The sequence below is a fragment of the Balaenoptera borealis genome (assembly GCF_965194805.1).
Source record: "Balaenoptera borealis genome assembly, chromosome: 1".
Taxonomy (NCBI): Eukaryota; Metazoa; Chordata; class Mammalia; order Artiodactyla; family Balaenopteridae; genus Balaenoptera; species Balaenoptera borealis.
This window is the reverse complement of record NC_138860.1, coordinates 117,175,318-117,195,607: the sequence shown is the minus strand read 5'-3', so window position 1 is coordinate 117,195,607 and position 20,290 is coordinate 117,175,318. Positions and strand designations below refer to the sequence as shown.

At 40.7% G+C, this 20,290-nt stretch overlaps 1 long non-coding RNA gene across 1 annotated transcript; it reads right to left on the bottom strand.

Annotated features, from left to right (window-relative positions):
- Positions 1–591: 591 nt before the first annotated feature.
- On the bottom strand, positions 592–16,007 carry LOC309604801. The gene is made up of 2 exons (XR_014231056.1): positions 15,671–16,007; positions 592–11,086 (listed from the first exon to the last, which is right to left on the bottom strand). It is a non-coding gene; the product is annotated as an uncharacterized lncRNA (long non-coding RNA).
- Positions 16,008–20,290: the final 4,283 nt, after the last annotated feature.

Sequence of the window (20,290 nt, the reverse complement as noted above, 5' to 3'; positions counted from 1 at the left end):
GTGGCTAAGCTAGTGCCGGCTGAAGGCTAACACCAGTACAGTGACAACTCCTTCGTTACGTAGAGGTAACAAGGTGCATTAGAAGAGAGTGCAGAGAAATGTCCTCAGTTCCCCACTTAGTTCTTCTTCATACATATTGTGTTAGTGGGAAGTGTCAGCTTTAGCTTCTACAGGTTATGTGTGTGGATAATTTATGAAGTTATCTGTCTTATAAAGGAGAAGTAGATTCTGGAGGCTCCTCTGGTTTCGTGCTACAAACATTAGGATGATGGCATTAACAGGAAGGAGCGATGGAGAGGCGAGGAAGAGGGAAAGAGAGAGAGGAGCCCGCATTCCTCCTCCATGAGGCTTGTAAGGATCCGCAGGAATCTCCTCCATCCACTCCTTCTCAGACAGTGTGGGGCAGCTTCTAGATCTGCCAGTTTTCCCCATTTGGATTTTGTAACTGAGAACAACCTGGGAGCCAGTGGGTTGGATGTCAGACCCTGTGCTTTCCTTACTGAGTGCAGGATGAACATGTTCCCTATGACTTCATCCTTCCTGCCCACCTCGCCCCAGTTTTCTTATTGTGTGGCTCCCTGCCTATTAGTCTTTTGCATAGTCCCTAATACAAGGTTAGTTTGCTTGTTCTTTCCTCTATCTTTTTTTGATATGTCTTCGAGGTAGTGATTTCATTGCCTTTGTATATATACCCAGAAGTGGGATTGTTGGGTCATGTGGTAATTCTATTTTTAATTTTTTGAGGAACCACATATCATTTTCTATAGTGGTTGTGCCAGTTTACATTCCCACCAAAGTTTGCTTGTTTTTTCATTCATTCAACCAACAGTTTGCTTGTTTTTTCATTCATTCAACAATTACTTTTTACTGAGTTTCTGTTTTGTAAGCATCTGCATTGTTAGGCATTGATGATGCAAAGATGAACAAAATACATTCTCTGTTCTCAAGATGCCCCCAGGAAGACAGACATATAAGCAAATAATTTCAGTGTTATCTCAGTATATTTTAGGCCAGGTTGCCATGGGAACACATTGGAGAGGCCCTTACCCCAGTCTGGGGAGGAGGTGGTCAGGGGAGGATTCCAGAACAAGTGGTGCTTGGGCTCTGGAAGATGATTAGGAGTTAACTTGGAAATTGGTGGGAAGAAAGGAAAGGAAGACCAGGAAGGAGGAAACTCCCAGCAGAGGTCAGTTTCTGCAAAGGCTCAGAAGGGAGGAAAAGCCAGTCTGAGAAACTGCGAGTAGTTCTATACAGCTGGAGCATCCAGTGTTAAGACTGGAGAACTAGGCAGAAACCAGATAATGAAGGGCATTTGAAGTCAGAGTAAGGAGTTTGGACTTATCCTGAGGGCTATGGGGAATCACTCAAGAGTTGACAGATCTGATTTGCATTTTATAAGGATCTCTCCAACTGCAGCATGGGGAACAGACTGCAACCAGACAAAAGACTGGCTAGATGGCCGTCACAGTAATCCAGAGGAGAAAGTCAAGGGCCTGGCCTAAAGGTGTAGCAGGGGGATGGTGTGAAATAGTTATACACAATAGGATGCGGTGCTGATTGGACGTGGATGTGAGGGAGGGGAGGAGCCATGGATGACCCTGGGATCTGATGATGGCATCCTGCCAGCTTCCCTGCTGGGTGGGTGAGACACGCAATTATCAGATTCAATTTTATCTTTCCTTTTTCTCACATTTTATTATTTTTTTATTTTACTTATCCTCCTTTTATAGGAGGAAATAACATTAATTCAACTCTTGGCTGTGATATTCTTTCTAAATTTGAAAACCAATAATAGCACATAAAAGTGAGGTGGGCTAGTAGAAAAGTTTGAAAAAAATACTATTAATTTTTTCAGGGGAAAAAAAAAACCTATGCCATATGCAGAAAGTTTCCAATTAGGTTAATGTACCTTAAACTGTATTAGTAATTAAGTGCTTTGGGTATTAACATACCTAATCTAGCTTCAGGCTGTTTTTGATAAATCCTTTGACATTTTCCCAGCTGAGGGGGAGAGACAGAGCAGAGGAGACCTCGACTGGGATTACAGAGCTCTTGGCTTTATTCCCCAGCTTTTAGTGGCTTACTGTGTTACCTTGGTAAGGCTGCTTTAGATCCTCAGCCTTTAGTTACCCTATCTGTAAAATGGCAAACATAAGAATATGGCAACATAATAACTTCTCCTAACACAAGTTTCGGAACTCAGCGGGACAGAGATTTTCTTGGTGGTGGGGTGGGGTTCGGGTGTTAATTTGGGTTTGGTTGCTCTGTTATCTATTCTATTTAGGAACATACTCATTTGTAAGTAACAGGATAGCTGATATTTCTGACTTCAATTTTTTTGTTGTTGTTTTTTGGTAACATAACAAGAAACTGGCAGATAGGCAATCCAGGACACCCATACAGGGTGCATGCAGCTATGGTAACTCAGCCATGTCATCCACGGCCCAAGTTCCTTCTATCTTTCCACTCCGATGTCCTTAGCATTTCTTATTGCTGGATAGCATAGCAGCCGTACCTACAAGCATCATGTCTACATCCAGCAGGAAAAACGAAGGGTTGGTGATAGCTTTATTTCTCCCATTTTTCAGGAAGAAAATCACTTTCCCAGAAGCAGTGCCATGACTGCCTTGGACTCCCATCAACAGAACCGCACCCATTCCCACCCCTGTCCAGATGCCAGGGACGCTGGGAATGGGAGTAGGAAAGCACCTTAGAGCTTTGCCTGCTTCCACAGTGAAAGGGGCAAGAAAGGAGGGGGTTGGGAATAGGCGTTGAGTGAGCAAATCGACAGCATCTGTCACACCTGCTAAACAGAGCACCATCAAAAGCGGGCAAGTGAATCATTTCTCTAGAAGAAAAGCATCAAAGTTTAGGCTGGAGCTGAAACTTTGCAAAGGCAGCCGCCACTTGGGAGTTTGCTTCAAGTATGGTGGGAGCTTCTGAGTAATTTCTTTGGTCCAAATTTGTGAAAATCTGGCCCACCTCAGAAGGTGAATTATAGAGAAATCTGATTTCTTTAGCTAGCAGGTAGACCTAGCGATGAATAAAAAGCACAAGTAAAGAAGGAGAAAAAGAGAAAGATGTATCCATGAAAGTGGGGTGGGAGCCCATTCCTGAAGAAATATAGTTTAGCTCCGCCCCTTCAGACTTATTCATTGTGGGGTATGATGGGGAGAGACTAAGCCCAGGAAAGAAAAATCAAATTGCTTATTTTTGTGATGCCCTTGAAAAAAATTCTGATCCAGCATTTGGGGACACAGGAGTAAAAGGTCAGTACAGTTGAATGTGCTCCTGATTCCTGAATTGGTTGGCCCCTCCGATGTGCACTAATCCTCTACTGCTTCCCTGGAGAGATCCTTCCTCCACTCACAAGAGGGCAGGAAGGGTGCAAGTGTGTTTTCACCAACAAATTTGAATAAGGTCTCAATTTACCTTTTCAGCTTATCATCTAACAAGGTTTATCATTTATGCTTATATGCCTCAGGCAGCCTATTAGGACATTCGGGCAAAACCGCCCACTGCTTTTTTTTTTTTTTTTTAAACCTAGAAACAAAACATGCAGAATTGCAGTTTCTATTCCTAGAGAGGAGGGACAGCTCCCAGGTCTGACCACCCACCTGCCCGCCCTTTCCTCCTTGACCTCTGATCCCGTGAATTGTGAACTTGAACTGTGCTTCGGCCGGAAAGTCTCTCCAACTACAGGCCACCTTCCCTTTGAGACTTCACCATTATGGAAGCCTCCATAGTCCATGAGACTCAAAAAAAAAAAAATCCTTTTTTAAAAGGTCAGCTTTTTAAGCAAGACCGTCACTTCCCTTTTCTCCTGTAAAATATTTTCTCAGGTAGGGATTGTGTTTGCTTTCAGGTGTCCCCGTCTGGCTCAGGATCTCGGGTAGATTCAGCCAGGCAGGGGCGGAGCATGTAATTCTCGCAGCTAGCGTAACTTGGAGACTCTCAGGAGGAGCTCGGTGAGGAGAAGCAGACTCCTTAGCTGGTGCTGTATAAGTGAACAGGCAACTCAATTTACGGACACGGGAGGATTACCAGGGAGGCTCTGACTACAGAGCAAAGCCTTGTCTGTGTATTTTTGCATGCATTTGTGCCACTACTAATCTGTCTGCCTGCAATGTAATTGCCCAGTCCCTTTACTAGAACTGAGTGCATCCAGGAGAAGAGAAGAAAGCTCACACACAATTAGGACACATTTGCGAACAATACACTAAGTGAAATTAAGGCTGATGAGCACGGACTATATTTTCACATCACTCTGCTAGCACTTGCTCCAGTGGCTCAAAGCCATATAGATCATACTCTGAAAATCCATTTCAGAGACACTATGATGCCCTTCATGAAGTTCACATATCAATTTTCCAAGTGTTTCATTAACTCATGGCAACACACTAAAGGCCCCTGGCATCATAGTTGCCAAAATCTGTTTAATGGGAAAGGTTCTGTTTCCATCAACCTTCACTTCTAACCAGAGAAGATACTTACATACTCCAGAATCGGGGGTAGGGCAGGAATTCTGAAGAGATTCTCCTTGTGAATGGAAAATGACATTGGATACTCATCACCCCTCTCCCTGTCATCTCCTAGGTCAGGGTTGAGAAAGGAGGGTGAAGTAGGAGCACGACTGCAGAGTAGTTGGGAGAGGAGGAGTTTCTTATGTAATGAGTTGGTATATTTAGCTTCCGGTCCTACTGAGCCATCCTAATTTGCTTAGAGTAACATGCCTTGATCTCCTCTGAGCACCTCACCATCTAAGGGTCTGGGCCACAGCCATTTTGAAAAGCCTCTCAGGCTTGGGAAGCAGCCTCTCTGAATTTATGGTTCAGGGTAAATTGGTACCTTGCTCTGTAGTGGACTGAGGGAGAATTTTCTCTCTCTGGGATTTTTCAAATTTCCCTCAAACTGTTTTGACCTAATAGTGTTGTCTTGGGGATTCCTGCTCCTCACCCAACACTCTGTCCTCTGACACAGATACAGCCTGAGTTAGAGGAACATATATTGACCTGAAATATACCCATTTAAAGTTGGGAAAACTGAGGACTGATACAAAAATTTCTGTTCCAATCACTGATCAGGGTTAAAAAAGAAAGCTCATGTTATATTTTATACATTTCATTATAGTTGCTCAGTCCATTCTGATTGAGGAACATCATTCAGAAAGATGCAGTTGACTATGGCTCCCTTCCGGATTGATCAGCCACCTTGATTACACTCACTATTGTACCCATGCGGCCCCTTCTCAGTTGTCTCTGGGCCCCATGAGAGCCTCTCTGAATTTTTTGCCATCATCATGCCCAAATGGGCTGTTGACCTGGCCTGTGGAATTTGGGACAGTTGGCGTTAGCTTTAGGGAGAAGAGCTGCTAGGAAGATTTTCTTTCAGTAAAGAATATAAAAATCCTATCTATTTAGGGGCAATTTTACAGGATGTTTTTTCTGATAGCCATAGCTCCCCCTGCTGCTCAGTTAGGGGCAAGAGAGGCCAAAGGAATCTCTGAAAGGAGACAAAGCAGCCCCTACCTGGAGTCAAGGTGGCCCCAGGAGCCAGCAACTGAAGGCTGTTTACCTTAGCTCAAAAGTCTAGGGCCTCAAGCATGCCCAGAGTGAGGAAAGGCAATGAATGATTCAGGAAGGTAGGCTTGGGCCTTTGAGGGTGGGAGGGCAGCAGAGAGGGGGAAAGGCTTTTAAACATGGCACCACTAACTGTTGGTTAAAAATTCAAAATGCAAGTAAAAGAACACTTGGACTCACGTGCACATGTAATTCCCTGGCGAGTTCTCCAGCCTCCATCACTTGCTCATGCACACACGATGTTTCTCTTGCTTTCTAACAGCAGCTCTGTCAGCTCTTTAGCTGAGAGCAAGCTACATAACCCCTGCCTCAGTTTTCTGGTCTGTAAAAGGGATTTATTTGATGATTCAATGAAAAAAAATTGTATGTATTGATCATCATGCCCCATATTTGTGTAGAAGCAGCCAACACATGTTGGCTGTTGTTCTTATTTTAGTTAATATTATTATTTTTTAATTGCGTCTCAAACTTGGCTGCACATTGGAATCACCTAGAGGATTTTTTAAAACGCCGATGCCTGGGTATCATTTCTAGAGATTCTGATTTAATTGATGTGGGGTGTGGCCTGGGCATTGGGATTTTTTTAAAGCTTCCGGGGGATTATAATGTGCAGGAAAGTCTGAGAACCATTGCTCTAGAGTTCCTCAGCATCCCTCCTCAAAGACTGATACCTCTCAAGGAGACGGTCCCTTGTGCTAGGTAGAGTGAGGGGCCTTCTGCAGTTTCAGACGAGCTGTGGGTCTTGGGGAAACACTCTCTTTGCTCAAGTGTGGCCCCTGGATTGGCAGAATCTGAGTCACTTGGGAGCAGGTTAAATTCTCATTTTCCACCTCAGCCTTAGGGTTCAGAGTCTCCATTTTAACGAGGTCACCATGTGATCTGTACACACATTCAAGTTCGAGAAACCATGCTCTAGCTCACACTTTCTCTCTCTCTTTCTTCTCCCTTTTGCTTTGGTTTCTTTTATTCACCATGGAGAATAGTGTTCTGAAATATCCTTTCAAAAAAAGCTCCAGGTCTTTATTTCAATAATCTCCTCTGATTCAAATCTCCTCTGAGTTAATTTTTTTTTCAGCTGCCAGATGTAGTTTGAGTTTTTAATACCTGTCTCAACTCACAAGCACCCACTTCATGTCTGCTGATAGATGTGTACTGGGCCTCTTGTGTAGCTTCTAAAAATATTCCTTCTAGGGCTCATGCAAATGCCCTGATCTGTCCAGTTTTGGTCTGTTGTTGAGAAGGGGTTGACATTTGATAGAGGATCTTCAGTACATCACAGCTGTGAGACCAAATTTAGAGGATGATTCTTATTTACTAGAGGTTCAGAAAGGAAATAAAATCCTCCATTAGAACCTAGTCATTAAGGTTAATAGTAAACCATAAAATGAATGGAATGTTGGCCCCATGAACAGGTTCCCAAAAAAGACAATGCTAATGTTTTTAACTAAAACTGGGGAGACAGGACAGGGATTTGGAAGGAAAGGAGGGGAAGAGAGTGAATGATTTAGAAAAGGGAATAAATCTCAGCAGGAATTTAGCTGCTATGACATTAGCACTTTTCTCTCCCTCCTTCCCTCCCTCCTTCCCACCCTCCCCCACCCTGTTTCAAAAAGAAAAAAATATTTAAGCATGAGTTTGAAAAGACTCATACTGAGATAGAAATAACACAAGAATTACTATTGCTGTCTTCACTTTTTTCCCTGTCTTATTCTCCTTCTAGAGACACAATGCCCTCTTTATGATGCTTTTATGTCTATAAACAATTTAGGGAAAGACACTGAAACCAAATCTGTAAACGTGTAAGCCTCCTGGATTGGTGGGGAGGGGGGGTAGGGTGAGGGGGAGACACAAATTGCAAAGAACAGAATAATCAGATACAGAGGGACTTTGATCTTCTGGAGACCTAAGCTAATAGATGTTAAGTGCAGTTCAGTGGAAGTAATAACCCATGAAGAAAACAAAATCTGCAAAATGATAAAATGCTGCAGTCGACTGATCAAGGAAGACATTGGAAAATTACTATGAAAGCATCCTTAACCCAGCAGATCCAAGGTGAAGAAAGGGCTATGTCTGCCAACCAGCAGCGAGACATTCCAGGCAGACTTAGCCGTCTCCCATTCGTGGCCAGATTAACACTGTGGAACCTGAGTGCTTTCTCACTGAAAAGGCATGAACCGGCACCATCGCAACCCTGGGTTTCATAATCTCTCCCAGTGACACGACAGTGAATCACCCCAACGCTGGCCATGTGTTCTGTGGCGGTGTTTCGGGGCCGTTGTTACTGGTAATCAATTAGTTCAAGTAAAGAATTTCTGAATAGTCTCCAAATGAAGTGCTGGTCATTTTCTTTTTTTGACATCAGGACACGGTTAAGACATATTAGACATCCTGCAAGAAATTAAAATCTTACCAGGGAAACTATTTAAGCAGAAATTGGGAAATTATGGACATTTAATTATAATTTGAAAAAATCCAGAAACTTTATAAAAGGGAACTCCTTAACACAGTTTATTTAAGTCATATTTTATTATGTGTATCCATTAATTGAGCGATGACTCATTATACACATTGGGTAAAGTAGGACAGAATTAATTTAATCTGTCTATAGACAGAACTGAAATTCTATTATCCAAAGAAAATCTAAAACTTGAAGCAGTTAGATAAATTTAGTCTGAACAGATTCTTTATAATGAAAAGATTTTTTTAAAAAACAACAAAAAATAACAACAAAAAGCCACCAGAAAATGTAAGTTAAAATTTAGGAAACTGGGAGAAAATGGAGAATGCATTTTAAAAGCCACACCTTCCTATATTTCATGTAATGGCTAATTAAACATATGGAATACATTATCTGAACCACATATTAATGTATTTGGATAGGGTGGGAGCAAACAAATGAAAATAAAGGAAAGCTACACCGTTGTAATCCAAACATGATGTGGACAAGCTCTGCTGGGCAAAAGCATTGGTTCATCTTTGAAAAAATTACATTAGAACACTTAAAAGCAGCAATCTTGTGTAGAGGATTCTTCTTATCAAGAGAAAAATTAAAGCTGGCAAACCTCAGGTGACATTACAGGGAATGGTTCCAGGATCCCCTTCAAATACCAAAATCCTCAGATGCTCAAGTCTCTTATATAAAATGGCATAGTATTTACATATAACCTACACACATCCTCCCATATACTTTAACTCATCTCTAGATTACTTATAATACCTAATACAATGTAAATGCTATGTAAATAGTTGTAAATACAATGTAAATGCTATGTAAATAGCTAAAGAGTTGCCGGTGTACAGCAAATTCAAGTTTTGCTTTATGGAACTCTCTGAAATTTTTTTTCAAATATTTTCTATCCACGGTTGGTTGACTCCATGGATGTGCAACCCTAGGATATGGAGGACCAACTGTATAGACTGGTGTTAATGCCCAAAAAGAAAAGAAAGGAAAATTACACCACCAATTTGTTCCAGTACATTTAAACTCTCCAGACTGTTTCCTCATGTTGAAAAGGCCATTGGTTAGCATTGACATGTGCCCTTAGTAACCACTGTGCTGCCCCTCAATAGAATTATTTACAGAGACTGGCCTTTTAAAATATATTTTCTCTATGGCGAAAACTGAGACTGGGCCCACATGATGCCAAAGGGACTTAATGGAAAATTAAAACTCCAAGAATACCAAAAATTGTTGGAAAAAAAATTTTCTGTAATATATATATTTAGTTCTTAAACAAGTTGAATCTTTGTTTTGAAGTCCTGTGGGATGGGCTCAGCTCCCACCGCAGACTAACCGGATGGTTAAGATGAAGACTCCCAGCCTCTGAGTTTCCAGTTCATTCCCCAGCCGGCTGTGTTATGCTGCCTCTCTCCAACAACAATCCTTATCTATTATACGCATATAACACAATTTAGACTAAGCATGCTGAGTGGATTAACTAATGATTGCAAACCACTCTGGAGATAGAAAATAGCCCATACGTGCACAGAATTACTAATGATTAGACAATAGACTGTCCGAAATTTTACTTTTCATTCAAATAAACCTTTTCTTGATGATGAAAGTTATGCTGTTTCACAAAAGACTTTTTTTTTTGCTAGAGGTTTTCATGGTATTTTCATTTAGGTTGAATTTCTGTTCTGCAGACCCATATTTCTGCCAATTTCTATCTCTTGTGCTTTCTCTGGCACAACTGAAAGAACAAAGTTAATAACAGAGAAAGGACAAGCTTTAAAAAGTGCTGCATTTCTCGTCTGTTGTAATTCTGCTATTAAATGGTCTTGGCATTTGGGAAATTCTCAATCTTACATTTTTTCTTAGAGAAAAAACTGAAAACATGGAATTTATACTAAAAATAATCCTTCTCCATCTTTCACTTTCTCAGTCTTTTCCCTCTTGCGTTCAGCATTAGCACTCCTACTTCTGTAGGATAGTACAAGATAAATGCTGAGCCTTCGTTTCCCTGTCACTTTTCTGCAAGTAACACACACTCATGCTCTTTCACACACACACGCACACACACACACACACACACCCTACACACGTGATTTGTGTAGAATTATTTTTCACTCTGATTTCTGCCTGTGGAACAGATTGAAGATTTTACCATCCAAAACCCACAAAGAGAAAACTCCTACTGTGGTCTTCAGAATTTCCATTCAGTTGATTTGCCTGCCAAGTCCAGTGACCAGTACCACAGCTCCTGATGGTGGGGAGCATATGGTACCGCTGTGAATAGTTTTGCTCTCACTGCTGTGAAATCCCACGCCCTCCCACAGAATGTGTTTGGAGGAGCCGATGGTAAGTGTCGCTCTTCAGCACAGCTCTGTCTCTGCCTGTGGAACCCATTCCTTTAAACAGCAAAATGAAGAGATAGCTGCAGGTCTTCACAGGCCCTGGTTTAGTAATCAGCTTCAGGATTAATGGTTACCTGGGACTATTCACTGTTCCTTCTCCCGGGGAAGGGGAGATTATCCTTAACACATCCTGGATTTACCAGGATCCATAACGGTAAATCAACCATCCATTATTTTTTGTTTTTTGTTTTTATCTTCCTCTTCCTCCTTCTTCTCCTAAAAAAAAAAAAAGAATCCCAAAGTGGGATGCGATCTCTAAGTTAAATTGGGGCTCCAAAAAGTGCACTGGACTTGGCATTAGAAAGCCTAGAGTATCAAACATTAAGTAGCCTTGTAACTTTGGGCAAACGTATTCTGTGCCTCTTCCGTGAAACAGGTGGTGTGGGCCCTTCATGCCCCTTCCAGTTCTAAGATTATACGTATTTGTCGAGTTGAACCCCTCCCCACTCCCAGCCTCATCTCTAGGAAAGTCTCTTTCTAAACCACTCAAAACAAATGATTATCTTTCATTGTATAACACAGCTTTCAGGAACTTACTTGGTTGCTTGTTTCTGGGATTATTCACCTCCAAAGTCAAGTGCTTCAACTGTATGTTTAGCAAAACTCTCTCCTGCTACAATATAAGGCTGCTTCTTTTCACCTTCTGTTTCCTGTGAAAACAGAGAACAGCTCTTTGGAATCTTGCTTGTAATAACTTTTCTTATGCGCGCTGACCGTGACCAAGTTGTTCTTTCACGCCGTGGCCCTTAAGATGTGTACTCTAATGTTCTTCTTGGCTCTCCTGCTCCTCCTGTCCTGATCACAGCTCTCCTGCATTGTCAACAGAGGTGTATGCTGGGCGAGGGTCTGACTTGGGCTGTTTGGAGGCCTAGGAGTGATTCCGTGGGTGCCACATCTGCTGGTGTGCGATGGGAGGGGAGAGGAGAGAGCAGACATTCCTCGGCTGCTGAAGAGGGCTGTGGAAACTTAAGTCATAGACATGCTTCAGCGGAGGATGAGGGTTTGCCCAGATGGGAAGCCTCAAGTACAGAGGCACTTATACATCTACTTATCTTGAGTCTCAATGATGCTGTTTATGAGTGAGCTATTCAAATGGAGGGAGAAACCCACAGAGAAGGAAAAATAACAGGTTGGAGTGATTATGTACAGGAGGAGAGGCCCTCGTCGAAATCCAGTGGGAAAGGAAGAAGGGAATAAAATTAAGAATGATTAATGGCAGATCTCTAATAGTTTCATTGGATCCAAAGGACCAGGGCAATACAGAGTAAGAAACACTTGATATAGGAAAGGGACATAAGTGTGAAGGAAAATACATCATTCTACAGATGTTGACAGGCTCTGAGGCTGGGGGAGAATCCTCCAAGAGCAGAGAGAATCTGTCCCTGCTTCCCCCCGTCCCCAAAGGCACCCTAGCTGGCATGGCATCTTCTCCTGGCATTTCTGGGAAATTCTCTCCAGCTGCATTCCAGCAGGGCCAAGTAGAATAACTGTGGCAATGAGGGTGAATCCAGAAAAAAATGGATTTCAGCTTTTAGGAACATTTAATTTAGGGACACAGGCACCTCTCCTCTTGATTGTGTCCTTAAACGTGCCGTAAGGGGGCTGTGTGTGTGTGTGTGTTGCTCAAAGTATCTGCCTGAGAATCAGAACACAGATTAGAGTTTTAGTCGCAGTTGACCTAGCTATACTCTCCAGCCAACACAGTTCTTACTACTTCCCACCTCCCCTACATCAAGTTTAGAATTGCAATAAAGCTCCTTATAATGGGAAATAATAATATCTACCATTTATGAAGTTCTTAATACATGCCAGCATCAGAGTCGGCTATTTACATGCATTTTCACATTTAATCCTCACAGCAATATATGAGGTAATCACAGACATTTACATAGTGCTTTTTAAAAGTCAGACAATATTCCAAGTGCTTTATATATATATTCATTTAATTAGGTTCTATGATTATACTTTTTTTGACATATGAGGACACTGAGACACAAAGATATAAATAACCTGTCAACATAGAGCTAGTAAGCGCCAGAGTCAAAATTCAAAACTCGTGTCTGACTTATCTCATTAGACTGTAAGCTCCATGAAAGTAGTAATTACATGTGGTTTGCTAACTGTCAAATCCTTGATGCCTGGAACACAATAAACCCTCATACCCATGAGCTGAGTGATTGAATACAGAGTCCAAACCATTAACTTCTATGCAATACCAGGGCCCTGGGCAAACAGATTTCCCCCAAATCAAGTGAACCAAAACTAGACAAGCAATAACACTAGAAAAACAGTCATTCATTCATTCAACAAATATTTATCAAGCACCTACTATGTGCCAGGCCCTAGCCTAGGTGCAAGCGGCACTTTCTTTTTTGGAAGGGAAATGCCACGACTTGTTTCGATACCTCTCGTACCCAGGAGGATTTGCCTCCAGCTTCTCCTCCCTACCCTTCCTGTCTTCCAGCAGCTAACACAGTGGGCCCAGCAAAATGGGGAGGGCAGTTGTGATCTCACACAAGCAGCTCTAAGTCATATTCTGCTTGCTTCCCACCAGCCTTAGGCTTGAAGGACCCTCTGGGGATAATGACTCAGTGCTGGGGAGAGCAGGGGGGCTGCACACAGCAAATCTCAGAGGGAGGGATTGCAAATTGGAGGCATTTTATTGTTTTCTCCTTTTTTACTTTGAAAACTTTCCAAACAGAGAGATCTATTTGAGTGGTTTGCAAAATCCATCTTAAGGTCAGCTCTAATTAAGTTGAGACCTGGCAGCTGTACGGTTTCAGTGTTGTTACACAGCTGCCAAAGTCGAGGAAGGTGCCCACCTTCAATGGCAGCGGTGAGTCTTGGACTGCCTGCCCGGCTCCTGTGGCCTCCCAGACCAACTTGGCCTCTATGACATGTAGAATAGGTCAGGGCCAAAGAGAAAATCTGTCTTATACTTGGGTTGAAATAAACTGATGCAGGAGTTTAGAATTTCAGTCTTTGGTAGATTTTAGGAAAACACGGACACCCATTGTATCACATAGTAGGTACTCAAACAATCTTCTATTTCTCTTCATTTCTGTAATCGGAATATGATTTTAGCAACAGAGAACTGGGTCAACACAGTGCCAGGCACATAGCAGGCACCGAGTAAATTTGCATACAGTGAAAAAGCCTGTATAAAAAACGGAGAAAATGAGAACTCAAGAGACTCAGGTTCTCGTCCCTGGATTTTCTATTAATTAGTAAGATAAAAATATCGAAGTCGTCTCTCTGGACTGTGGTTGTTTCCCTCTACAAAATAAAGAAATTAGATGAGTTCAAAAATTCCTTCCTGATCTTAAAATTTACAATTGAAATTTTATATCGAGGCAGCTTCCCATAGCAGAAAGAACAGAAGACAAAGCCCACAGACAGGATTTAATTCCAGACTCGACCTCTGACCAGCCATGCAAGGTTAAGCATTTTATTCAAACATCCCCCAGACTCAGTTTCTTCATCTGCATGATAGGGATGTTGAAATGGTTTTTGTAGGATTGCAGGAAGGTAAGGAGAAGATAAATCAGTGCCTGGAATATAGACAGCTTTAAATAATAATTAAAAATAAAAATCTATTGAATGTAACTTCATTCTTTTTTGTAGAAAAGTGCTATGACCTTTGGAGATAGATAGTGTGAATGGCCCCAATTCTTCACCACTCCCTGTATCTTTGCTGTTTGACATGTAATTCTGCAGTGCTCTTCCAAGCCTTGACTCAGCTTAGCTAAGTGATTTACCAGTAGGATGTTAGCAGATGTGATGTAAGCAGAAATTTAAAAAACGTTTGAACTCAGTCTTTCATGACTCTGCCATTGCCATGAGAAGGACATGCCTCCACCTATCCACAGGTGTTAAAAAGCGGATAAGCAACACATGGAACAGAGCCACCACTAGCCATGACCAGTCTAGACAAGCCAAATCCCAGTTAATTTGATACTCAGAAGCTAAATAAATGCTTGTTTTAAGCCACTGAAACGTGGAGTGGATTGTTATGCGGTAGTTTTATGACAGCAGCTAACTGATACACCATTGGTTTAAAACAGAAGACAGGAGTTATAGATTGCTTTATTTTAAAATTGGAGCTAATTAGTGAAATTTGAAAATATATTTTCTTTTCCATATTTGGTGAACCTTCAGATACACTTTTGGGTAAAATTTTGAGAGGAAAAGGAAGAAAATTTTGCTAAAATTACCTTTCAGTTTCCAGTGACCACTTTAATCTGAGGCATTTAAATTGCTGGATTAGGAAAGTTTGAAAACTTGCCATTAGGTCTGAGTATTCTAGCTTTAATTTTAGATTTGGGAATTTTAAGCAGGGAGGGACTTAATATGTGTAGGTACAAATCTGATTATAAAGTATGTCTGCATATTGCTTAATATTCTCTTTTTGTAAAATACAGATATTTTAGTAACAGTTTTATTCAGATTAATGAGGCTTTCAAAATACAGTGTCAAAATATGGTCCTTGATGGGTTAACAGGACCCTCTGTTTACAAGGTCAGACACATCTCTTAGAAGGAAGGACTCTGGTAGAAACCAATCACTCCCAAACCAACACAATCACTTCTTAAATAAATCAGTGTGCAAGTCTATAAAACAGAAGCCACATTCTTCTGGGCATTAGGACTGATACTAGTTGGTAAGCTTCTTCAGGGCAGGGACGAGAGCGAATAGGCACCACACTGACCATATGATTGCTTGGGTAGCAGAAGATGAATGCTATTGTCGAAGAAAGGCAAGTGGAAACCTGCTTCTCATTACTTAGGATCCAGACCAAATGTTGCTCCACCAGGAAGAATGCATTCTTTTCTCATCTGTGTTCTTCTGAGACTTGTCAACCCGTTTCCATGTCTGACTCTTCCACTAGGCTGTCAGCCCCTCAAAGACATGAGACACATCATATTGACCTTATGTCCCCTATGCCTAGCAAGATACCTTATACATCCTGTGAGCCTAATAAGCTCTTGTTAAATGAATGAATGCTAGTACTGCCCCAATTTATAAATGAGGAAGCCAACAATTGAGAGATTATAACTGATTTTCTGGAAATCACACAGCTGGACAAAGTTGGGAAATAAATGTGAACTCAGCTCTGGGTGAATCCAGTCTACTTCTACTATACCATGCTTGAATCAGGGTTCCGGTGACAATAAACAAAATAGTACAGGTAAAGTACCTAGTACTGTAACAGTTGCTGAATAAATGTTACTTACCTTTTTCATGCCTTATGCTGGTACCAGGGACCCCACCACTGAAGATTTCTTTCTCTTCTCCTGAATTCTTTTTTCCTAGAAGTCATCAACTTATTGTTGATTGAGGAAGTTAGAAAACAAACCAAATAACCTAATAGAGTAATGGGTAGTTTATGACATTAACTATCAATCAGACTATTATTCAGTCATTAACAATCATATATATAGGAAGAGCTTAAAATAACATGGAAATGAATTCAACAATGATGTTGGCTGTTTTGGAATGCAGCATCTAATTTCTTTTTTAATATGTATTTGCAGTATTATCACAATGCTTTCAAAACTAAAATATATATATATATATCAAGAAAAGAATGGAGGGAAATGGTAGAAGCTAGCTGGCAATATTTGTCTTTAGATAATAATAACAAGGATGATTTTTGCCATCTTTCTAATTTCCTGAAATTTACGAGTTTCAAAAAATGAGTATATCTTACTTTTATATCTGAAAGGCTTTCACAATGTCCTCTATAATGCATTTTCTGTTTCCTAAACTGTCTTTGGTAGATGGACCACTGACACATTTCGCCCCTACTTTGTCAATGCTTCCACACTTTTCTCATTGTATCTATACCCCTACGTTGAACTTGGTTTTCATATTGACCTCCTCTGTTACCTGACTGTGAGTTTATTAACAGCAGGGATTTTTTGATTCCTCTGCATTTCTCCGGTTTTCTCCAGTACCCTGCTAGTATGTAGTCCATAGTAGGTTCATAAATTTTTGTTAAATGAATGCTGTCTCTCATGACTAATTTCGTAATTGGTGCCATGACCTCCATGAAAAGGCAGGATAGGAAAATGTGTATATTTATATGTGTGTATTTCAGCAGAGTCAGAGCTTGCAAACACTGTACTACATGTTTTCACATGTCTTCCTTCAATTTTGCACATTCACAAATTAGAAAATAAAACTAAAAACGCAGTTGAGGTTTTTTTTCTCCCACATTGCCTTTTCTGAATAATGATGACTAGTGCTCAATATGCGTGCTTGTCTAACATGAAGTCTGTAAATTCTCTGAATACAGGCAAAATGTATGGAAATTATATCAAATCTAATTTAAGTGTGTTTTCTTAAAATTAGAATGTATAATATTTAGTTTCATGAGCAGAACAAATAATACAATTAGTGTTTATTCTTTGACTGCTCTTTTCCTAAACAACTCAGTTAAAACATGCAGGCAACACAAAAACACAGTGCCTCCCACTCACTGTTCCAAGTTTCATATGTTAAACAAAGACAGACCAACCTTAAACCTTTTGATAAATATGATGCTTGTGGTAACTGCAGCATTCACTTCGTATCCCATTTCTCCAAGTTCCTGTCAGCCAGATGTCACTTGCAATGCAAACACTAGAAAAATATGAAATAATAATTTCATACATCATCTATGTGTGCATGAGCCAGTCAAGCATTCAATACAAATTCAAACGGCTACTACACACAGAGCAAATATCATCCAAATAATATTTTAAATGATTGAAAGTCTTTTGATTTGGAAGTGTATTCTCTTAAGCTAAGTGGTCCCCAAGACCATCTAGAAAATTCAATTGTTTCATTTTTAAAATGTTTTCTGCCCAAAATTATATCAAACCCTAATGTCTCAATAGAAACACATGGGATTGGATTGCTGACTGGGCGCCTGATGTCAAAGAAAAATCTAATTTCACAATGGCATTTCCTCATACTGTCTCACCAAAATACAAAATTGATAAAATTTTAATGGATAATTTTCAGAAGCAGAATGTTAACCATTGGGAAAATATGAAGGAAAAGTTAGCATTGTAGCATAAGAGAGGCAAAGTGAAGGAAGGAATTGACTAAGATTACAGGTATACAATGCTATATAAAAAGCTTTCTTAAAAGCTTTTTCTTATCAAAAACAGAACTTCAACCTTAAAAAGGCCCTTACTATCAAAATATAAGCTTTTTTTATGTCCATTTCTAAGTTTCTCTTCCCAAATCTTTTCTATTTTGTAAAATGATATAGGGAAAGGGAATCATACTGTAAGCTACATTAGGTATACATTTGTGCCATGTTGATTTCTATTTTTGATGTTGGCTACAAAAACGGAAATGGGTACCCCCGGCTTCAATTAAGAGATAAGAGAGAATGGTATTTGATTCAGAACTGTTTCTTTTCACCAAGGCCCTAAACATCATCTCTTTCTGCTTGCTGTTTAGTGGTGAATTTCCCTGTCTGTCTGCAGGGGAAAAGGTTCCATTCCCTTTGTTTTAAGGAGGGAACTTGATGCTCTACGAAAAGCATGGTTCAGAGCAGGTATCGCTTCACACTGGCTATGTGACCTTCTGCATGTCCCTTACCTTCTTTGAGCCTCAGTGTTCTGATCTGTAAGGCAGAGATAGCAATTCCTACCTTACTGTTTTCTTGTGATGTTTAGGAATAAAACTTATAAAACATCTGACACAATGCTTGAGGAGGAACTCCAATATTATTTTGTGATGATTCTAATTTCTTTGAGCTTCCAATGCTTGCTTTCTTGAAGTCTGCTTTTTTTTTTTTTTTTTTTTTTAAATATCTTTTGGTTATCTTCTTCACATAACCTGGCAGTATGGGCAGGTTTTAAAGTGCTGATGGAGGGAAGGTGCAGCCTCCACTGGACAGCTTTGTCAGGGTGACCCTGGTATCGGTGAGGTAAGCAATGTGACAGCCAAACCACCGTCAGTCCTTGAAAGTCCCTGTGTAATCTGGAGCCATGGACTCAAGCCACTGGGGACACCATGAAGAGGCAGATGCTGATCTCTTATAAGGAGGAATCTTGCTTCTTGGTGACACTGAGGACCCCACCTCCCTACCACCAAGGCTCTCTACAGCGGACCTCAAGATTTTAAAGCAGAATCAACTATAATGCCAATGTTCCTGTTTAAAAACTTGAAACTGACTGGAAACATATTTAGCATTTTCCCCTCTCCCCCACCTCCCTCTCTTTCTCTCTCTTTCATCTTCTCCACTAGGTTACATTTTCCTGTGAGGGCAGGCCCTGGTTCTTAAATTATCCTCATATGCAACTTTTCTTCTCTCCAGCCCTAACACGGGGCTTTGGACTAGGTAGATGATTAATAAATACCTAGTATTTAAGATTGAAGTTAGCTCTTTCCCTTGAGGCAGCTTATTTGGCTGAATAAAAACTGACTATTTATTAGCCTGGATGAGGAGACAGTATGATGCAGTTGCTGATAGTATAGGATTTTCAATCAAACAGAAGCAGATGGTTATCCCAACTCCTCTGCCTTTACTTACCATCTTGGACAAATTTAAATTTCTTAATGTCTCTGAGTCTTAGTTTCCTCAATTACAGGATGGGAATAATAATTCCTACTTCTTAGGATTCTTCCAAATAGGGTTGCCAATAAAATACAAGACCCCCTCTTAAATATGAATTTCAGCTAGAAAACTGCATTTTTAAGTATAAGTATATCCCAAATATTGTATGGGACATACTTATACTGAAAAGTATTTGTTACTTATCTGAAATTCAAATGTAACTAGATGTTAACTAGATTTTAATTTGCTAACTATGGCAACCCTAATTATAAAGACTAAGTGAAACAATACATTTAAAAATTAAGCTACTGGCTTCTGCCCATTGGCTAGCAGGTGCTCATTAACTGTTATCTCATTATCTTCTTCCCTCCTGGGGCTATTGCACAATTAAATGCCTGGTGCATAGTACCAGTTCAATAAATCCGATTGTGCTTTTCTTCTCAAGGTTCAGCCTACAAAGAATATGCTTTATGCCTTCAACAGAGGAGAGGTCTCGTCGGCCTGTAGCCTTTGTCTCCAGGTGACTTGCCTGCTCCTTCCTCCTTCCCAGGGCCTGTTAACCTCATGGAGTCCAGACGGTGAGACGTGGCCCTGGTAAAAGGACAAAACTGAAGGGACAAAGCTGTTGATACAGGTCTCCCTCAACTTAAGGCAACTTGATCTTTGAAAATCTGAATTTACTGTGGAAGTAGATGTTAGAAATTCTTTAAATTGTGAGCCCTCTGAAGAGTTCCAAAACAAAATTGTAAAGAAGTATTTGATTTCCAGAAACGTAGAAGTAAGATAACCTGTTCAGCGAAAAATCTGCTACCTCAAGTATGCTATAAAGGTGTCGCTAACAGCTCTATAAAACTCTGCCTTGCTTCCACAGGTACCCCTCACCCTGCAAGACAGCTCTTCCGGACACTGTTATTCAACAGGACAGAAAAGCTTTCTTCTGTGACTATTGCCAAATGCCCTCCTGGGGCGGCTAGGCATGAACTCGGCTATCCGCAAAAGATATGGGCCAGGGTTTTAAGGACACTTTTTGTTTTCTTTACAAGTTCAGTGTTGTTCCTCTCTGAGAAGCCAGAGATAGTGCATAGGATATGATTCAATGGAAAGTCTTTGTATGAGAAAATGGCTCTTTCAACGTGGTCTATCTGAGGATCAGCACATTTGGAGTCTGTCTGACCCACGTTCCCAGACCTACAGCTGGTTCTGCTGGGCCAGGGGCAGCTGCCAGCATCCTGGGAGAAACTCCTTTTGGCCCCAGTTTTTTCCCATGTCTGGAAAATAGTTGGGGCCTAAAACCTTT